The following is a 7,595-nucleotide window of genomic DNA, read 5'->3' on the forward strand; positions in this document are numbered from 1 at the left end:
CGGCTTCTCAAACATGGCGGCGGCGGTGTGAAGCTCGGTGCCGGCTCGCGCGATCGGTGGGACAGAATTTCGTTGTTTTCACCGACAAGACTGGAGGTACGTGGTGATTCCGGGCCCCGTAAGGAATGGAGAGGCGGAGCTGTCTCCCGGACCCTGACCGTTGTCCGTGGGCGGGCGGGGAAAAGCCATCTGCGCGCGTCCCGTGAGAGGAACGCCCCCTTACGATCCCGCCGATGTCCCATCTCAGCTCGGCCTCGCGCTTCGGTCTCCCGCCCCAGGCGCCCTCCGCGGACGGCCCTCAGCCGCACTCGCGCTTCCCCTCACGCTGCCCCGGGGCCCCTTGGCCGCCGCGGGGTTTGGGCGCCCGGCCGATAGCTTCCACCCGTCCCCTTGCCCGCAGCGCGGACAGCGCCCTCCGGCGCATCCTCCCTGCTTTAGGTAGGGCTGGGCTGGGGCCCGGGAGGCGTCACGGTGGGCGGCGGGGCCGAGGGGGGAGGTTGACTTTGCCTGGTCTGGGCTGGGATAACTTTTGGAGTTTGGGAGGGAAACGTCTGCCCGGAAGGATGCGCCGGTGGCGGCGTGCGGGCGCGGATTCTGGTGCCAGGTGCGCGCCGCCGGGCTCCTGGCGGGGGCTGGGGGCGCCGGTGGCTCACCCTAGCGGTGCAGCGGGACCCGAGGGCGCGTCCCGTCCGGGGCTGGCGGGGAGGCGAGGAGGGGGGCTCTAAGCCTCCCGAGGGGACGAGAGACGGCCGCGATGGCCGTGCCTCGCGGCCTGACCGAAAAATAATTGCTGCCTTCACTTAGAAACAGTCCCGAAATAGTTTCTTACCTTTGTCCCTTTTTCCACCTGGATCGTGCTTGTGCCCCATCCAGGTGTGAAGAGCCGGAGGGAGAACGGGTCTAGGCGAATTTGCTCGATTTTGCGCCTCGAGGTTGTACATAGATAGCGTCCTGGGCCGACCTGTAATTCGGCTCCCCCACCCCCCAAATGTTTGAGCAGCACAAATATTTACTTACAGGCTCCCATTTGAGACTATTGATTTTTAAAAAAGAGGTTGTTAAACATTTGTCAAGCATCAGAAAGTGTGATTGCAATTTGAAATTTGCTTCTTGTTTATAAATTAGGAGATTAACGTTTATGACTTATTTTAGGACATCTCTGGAAAGTTAATGGATCGATTAGTGGGGGTAAACTGAGGCAGGGAACGTGAATAACTTGCTTATGATCATATGATTTAAAGAACTATTGGAGATAGTTGTTTTTTTTTTTTTCCTGAAACAACTTCAGATGCTGCTACATTTTAATGACGCCAAAGCTATTCATATTTCTGTTTTGAGGGAAACGTATTTTAAGATGTACATTTATGGGGTACAACTGCGTATGTGAGCAATTGTTTTATAACAATGGTTCATAAACGCATATTTTTAATTCTTTTCAATAACAGTGTAGGGAAATGTTTTTCAATAATGACGATTTTGCCTTTTATTTTTCTTACTCATTAAATAAAGTATTTCCAATGACGAATGTGCTTTCAGGCTGTGTGTGTGTGTGTGTGTGTGTGTGTTTTCTATTTAATGGGAGAAATGTGAAAATAAGCTTTTGGAAATGAATCCAGTGGGATTTTGAGAAAAGATTGAGTTTATGAGTATTCACCTGATGCCTTGTATTTAGCTTTGTCTGTAACCTTTAAAATAGTCTGATAGAATGTAAAGAAAAAACAGCATTTAAACTGGCTTTGAAAGTTTTGAATAAACTTTATATATATATCATGCAGCCATATGAACTTCTTAAGGATGTATACTTGTTTACCCCAGAGAACCTGATTTGCTTTGAAATTGGTAGTTGGAAAAAAAGATTAATGTAACTCTACTGCATTGTTGTATGTGCCGACGCTTTGAAGTTGAGTTTGAGTGTCATAACATGTACAAAAAACATTGGAGTCAGCCTAAAAAAGGTGTATCAGTTTTTCTTATGAGATGGTTGATCAGTCCATTTGATTTATTATTCCATCAACACATCTTTTTTTTTTCAGACAGAGTCTGGCTGTGTCGCCCAGGCTGGAGTGCAGTGGCGCGATCTCGGCTCACTGCAAACTCCGCCTTCCGGGTTCACGCCATTCTCCTGCCTGAGCCTCTGGAGTAGCTGGGACTACAGGCGCCCGCCACTGCACCCAGCTAATTTTTTGTAATTTTAGTAGAGACTGGGTTTCACCGTGGTCTCGATTTCCTGACCTCGTGATCCGCCCACCTTGGCCTCTCAAAGTGCTGGGATTACAGGCGTGAGCCACCGCGCCCAGCCCATCAACACATCTTTATTAAGCACCTGTGCTGTCTTTACGATGGAGTTCAGTTTATTCAGAGCCCACTATGTGTGCTAATTTCTGGGTGTTCAAGGCTTTCCACCATAGTTTATTCCTGAAAATTTCAGGGGGTTATAGCTAAAGAAACAATTTGAATGTAGAACAAGTATTCCTTTCATTCAAAGGGCGAACTCGAGAAGTATTTTTGTCATAATTCTCCAAACAAAATTCTGAGTGTAACTGCAAATTATTTCTGACTTAGGTGATAAAACTTTGTGATTTTTTGGTTAGGATTATATAAAGCTATATATTTTGATGAGATTATTTTCTGGTTCAAATAGATAACATACTGGTTAAGCTTGAGGAGAAAAATGAGTTGCTGGTATAAATAGAAACCAATATGTGCTCTGGAGATTGGGTAATTTTTAATACTAAGCAACCTCACTTCTATTACTAAGTAGTTGAAGCTGTAATTAAGTTTTAACTGGTATTTTAAAGCACTTTGTTTTTTCAAAATATTGCAGAAATCTCTGAGCTCAGAAATAACAAATAAGGGTTATGATCTTCAGCTATAAGCCAGATGTGACTCTTATTTTCTTTTGGGCTTGTTCCTTTTTAGCTGCCTGCCTGTTCCTCCCAGATGCTTCCTATCACCCCTCTTCCTGCCCCTGTTCCCTTTGCTGTTGGTGTCTGTTTCCGCATCAGTGAAATGGTCAGGGTAATCCTTTGCTGCCTCACTGAGAAATAATTAGTGATGATAAAGTGCCTTGAAAAGGCTGAGTAAATACCAAGTCTTTTGAATTAACATGATGTAGCCACTTGTTCCATTTAAGGAAGAGCCAAATCCCAATTTTAGTTTGAGCTCTTGGGGGTGGGAGAGAAAAGTTTCACTTGAATATTTTACTGCCTTTCTTTTTGGGTTAATAGCAATGACTTTTGTAACTCTAGTAACTGGAACACGGGTGGATACAGCAGTATCCTCTGCTGTTTGCCTTATTAGTCACCTCTAGTATTTTTTTTTTTTTGACCTGGTTATCCTGTCTGCCATTTTTCTCCCGCTATTCTCTTTCCACTTGTAAGTGGAAATCTGAGGTAGTGGTCGTCTCTGTTAGCTCCCTTCTCGGGGTGGGGAGGGTAGGTCTCACTGTCTCCTCATAATCATATTCCTGATTTTTAGGATATACAGGAACAAAGTGGGCTCTGCCAGCTGTCAACCTTAGAGCTATGAGCTGTGGTGCAAAGATTAGTCTGGCGTTGTCAGAAGGTGTTTTGTAGTTTGCAGTGGGCAAATCAAGCATCCCTAGTAATTTTAGAACTTTCAGTAATTAATGTCTGAGAATTACTACGTAATACCTTAGAATTTGAACTGATTGTTGATTCCAGGAACTAAAAACCTGGACGTTTTGAAAATAGCAAATGTTGGTGATTTTTTTTAATTTTTTTGAGATGTGCTTACGCTCTGTTGCCCAGGCTGTAGTTCAGGGGCGTGATCTTAGCCCACTGCAGCCTCTGCCTCCTGCGTTCAAGCAGTTTTCCCACCTCAGCCTCCCGAGGAGCTGGGATTACAGGGGTGCGCCACCATGCCCAGCTAATTTTTGCATTTTTAGTAGAGACAGGGTTTCACCTAGTTGGCCAGGCTGGTCTCAAACTCCTGACCTCAGGTGATCCTCCCACCTTGGCCTCCCAAAGTGCTGGGATTACAGGTGTGAGCCACCATGTCCGGCCGTGTTGGTAATTTTGAAAGAAGAGTTTATGCCCATCCCTGGCTTTGGGGCTTAATATTCATGATCTCTTTGTCTTGGGGAAATAGATAAAAGAAACCACTGGCGTTTATCTTAGATTAAAATGGCATAATTTATACCATTATATGAATACTGGTATAATTTGGTGGTAAGTACATGTTTTAGACTCTTAATCTTAAGTACGTTAGGCTTTGGTTACCATTTATAAAAAGAGTTTGTGGTGGTTCTTTTTTGATACAGAGTCTTGCTCTGTTACCCAGGCTGGAGTGCAGGTACAATCTTGGCTCATTGCAACCTCTGCCTCCTGGCTTCAAGCGATTCTCCTGCCTCAGCCTCCTGAGTTGCTGAGACTATAGACATGTACTACCACGCCCAGCTGATTTTTTTTTTTTTTTCCCCAAGATGGAGTCTCATTTTGTCACCCAGGCTGGAGTACAGTGGCACGATCTCGGCTCACTGCAACCTCTGCCTCCCAGGTTCAAGTGATTCTCTTGCCTAAGCCCCCCAAGTAGCTGGACTACAGGTGTGCGCCACCGAGCCTGGCTAATTTTTGTATTTTTAGTAGAGATGGGGTTTTGCCATGTTGGCCAGGCTGGTCTCAAACTCCTGACCTCAGTTGATCCACCCACTTCTGCTGCCTCCCCAAGTGCTGGGATTACAGGCAGGAGCCACCGAATCTGGCCCTTTTTTTTTTTTTTTTTGAGAGTCTTGCTCTGTTGCCCAGGCTGGAGTGCGGTGGTGTGATCTCGGCTTACTACAACCTCTGCTTCCTGGGTTCAAGCAATTCTCGTGCCTCAGCCTCCTGAGTAGCTGGGATTACAGGCGTGCATCACCATGCCCGCTAATTTTTGTATTTTTCGTAATTTTTATTTTTAGTAGAGAGGAGATTTCACCATGTTGGCCAGGCTGGTCTTGAATTCCTGGCCTCAAGTGATCCTCCTGCCTTGGCTTCCTGAAGTTATGGGATTACAGGTGTGAGCCACGTCGCCCTGCCAACGGTGGTTCTTAAAAATAATTTGAAAAAATTTTAGAAACTGTCAAGATTTGAAATGTGTATGTGTTCTTTGGTTTTCATGACAAAGGCAATTTTGTTTATTTTGTCATTATGTTGTCTATACCTTGGCAACCTTAGAAATAATACTGGTAGTTATTTATTTATTTATTTATTTTTGAGACGGAGTCTTTCTTTCTTTTTTTTTTTTTTTTTTTGGGACGGAGTCTCGCTCTGTCGCCCAGGCTGGAGTGCAGTGGCCGGATCGCAGCTCACTGCAAGCTCCGCCTCCCGGGTTCACGCCATTCTCCTGCCTCAGCCTCCCGAGTAGCTGGGACTACAGGCGCCCGCCACCTTAGAGACGGGGTTTCACCATGTTAGCCAGGATGGTCTCGATCTCCTGACCTCGTGATCCGCCCGTCTCGGCCTCCTAAAGTGCTGGGATTACAGGCTTGAGCCACCGCGCCCGGCCATGAGACGGAGTCTTTCTCTGTTGCCCAGGCTGGAGTGCAGTGGCACAATCCTGGCTCACTGCAACCTCTGCCTCTGAGGTTCAAGTGATTCTTCTGCCTCAACCTCCTGAGTAGCTGGGATTACAGGCGTGCTCAACCATGCCCAGCTAATTTTTTAAAAAATAATTTTAGTAGAGACGGGGTTTCACCATGTTGTCCAGGCTGGTCTCGAACTTCTAACCTCAAGTGATCCACCTGCCTTGGCCTCCCAAAGTGCTGGGGTGACAGGCGTGAGCCACCGCGCCTGACCTGGAGAGGTTTTAACATAAGCAATGGAGATATCTTATTGTGTGAAAAATGAAATATTTGAGGATCCTGTAGCAGTGAATATGATGGTGCTGTTCATCTTAATATGATCATTTGACCTAGATTACATGAATTCCTTATTTGAAGAGTTAAAACCTTTAGAATAAGCTTGACTCTGTGTGACTAAAGACCTGGGAAATATTTGAAGATAGCACTTGATTACCTACTATTCGTGGCCTGTGTTTATGGCTACAGCTCTGCCCCTTCCTAAGTTTATAGAAGCAAATTGTTGTTAAGAGGGGAAAGAGAGTGCCCACTTTCGGTGGTAATGTACCGCTGTAAACTTCAGAACTTCAGAAGTTTACCGTTGTAAACTTCAGAATATTACAATTCTTGGGGCATACCTTGAAGATTCTTTCATTTCTCAGAGAAGAGTTTGTGGGGCTCTCTTTGGTTGTGTTTAGAATACACATTTGATTTTTCTCAACCTCTGTTTCTCATAAAGATTAACTGGTGTGAATTATAGACAAACAGCTCCATTTGGTATGTGCCTTATAGCCTTGACATAGTTTTTTAAGTGTATTGACAATGTGCTTGTTTTTTTTTTTTTTTAAACATTTGGCCACTTTTCCTACCTTTTATCAGTTTTAGCTGATTTAAGATTTGATTATGTATTTATTTTTAAATACTGAATTAAATGTGTTTCTTCTTTTCAGTTCTCTTCGTCTTTGAATACAGTTGGAAACATGTGCCCTTTGCTATGAACTGTTGCTTTTTTTCTTTTGAAATATTTTTAAAAATGTTATTTGCAGTATTTTTCTCCATAATGTTATTTGAAAAGCAGTATAGTCAGTATTAATTTTTAACTAACTTGATAGAGTTTCATAAATCTGTTCAAATGAAACATCTTTGGTCATTAAAAGAATTAAGATATAGTAGACAATAGTAAGTATATTTAGATATTGTTTGGTTTTAGATTACTTTAGAGACTCTGAGATTTTTTTTTATGTTGAAATTTGAGAAGTTGTAGATATATTTGAATGGGTAATTTGCTGACACCTGCCTGTGTTTGAGGTATTTTCAAGGATGTTTAGTTTTCTGGTCTCTTCAGATTGTGGTTTATTGCATGCTTTTCTGCAGTCTGTTGTCTAGTGGGGATTGTTGTTGTCATCATTTCCATTATTTCTTGTAGGGCCGGTGTTAGAAACCATAAATCTAGACTGCAGTGATAATAGGAACAGCCTGTAACCAGATCCAGTTCTTTTGTCAAAATGTCGCACCATGAGCTGCCTGTAGTAAACTGACGTGCCCTGCCATTAAAGTCCTTCACATATGTCAGTGGGTAGCAGGTCTTTGGGCAGTTAGCTTGTAGCTGTGCTTTAAAACCTTAGGAATTTACAACTATAAACTGGGATTTTGGCAACCCTTGACTTATCTTTCGTTTATCTGTTTTCTGACATAACATACTTCTTCACTAAATACATAGCTTTCACAGAAATCATTTTAAAATTGCAAGTGATTAACTTACAGGTTATGATTTTTTTGGATAACTTAATTAGAAATTTTTGAAAATAGTTAAGTCTTCTTAGGTTTGTTTTGACACAGAAAAAGATTAATTACTAATTTGTTTGGGGTGGACTTTACTAAAGCATAATTTAAAATTGCTCCTTTAGAAACCTTAATTTCCTCTAGAAGGCTTGATTTGATAAGTTGTTGCTACCAAAAATGTTCTTTATTTTTTTTTACAGATTTCAGAAATATAGAGATGAAAATGTTCCTTTTTTTTTCTTTTTTTTTTTTTTTT

General features: G+C 43.2%; 1 protein-coding gene across 3 annotated transcripts in view; it reads left to right on the forward strand.

Annotated features, from left to right (window-relative positions):
• The first annotated feature begins 6 nt into the window (after positions 1-6).
• SCML2 (sex comb on midleg-like 2 (Drosophila)) overlaps positions 7-7,595 on the forward strand; it is a 108,837-nt gene continuing 101,248 nt past the window's right edge. For all 3 annotated transcript variants that reach the window (XR_001001561.1, XM_011940219.1, XM_011940220.1), the window contains exon 1: positions 7-96. The gene's annotated coding sequence lies outside the window, so the exon portion shown is untranslated. The remainder of the gene's footprint in view (positions 97-7,595) is intronic.

The sequence above is a fragment of the Colobus angolensis genome, unplaced genomic scaffold (assembly GCF_000951035.1).
Source record: "Colobus angolensis palliatus isolate OR3802 unplaced genomic scaffold, Cang.pa_1.0 Scaffold188, whole genome shotgun sequence".
Taxonomy (NCBI): domain Eukaryota; kingdom Metazoa; phylum Chordata; class Mammalia; order Primates; family Cercopithecidae; genus Colobus; species Colobus angolensis.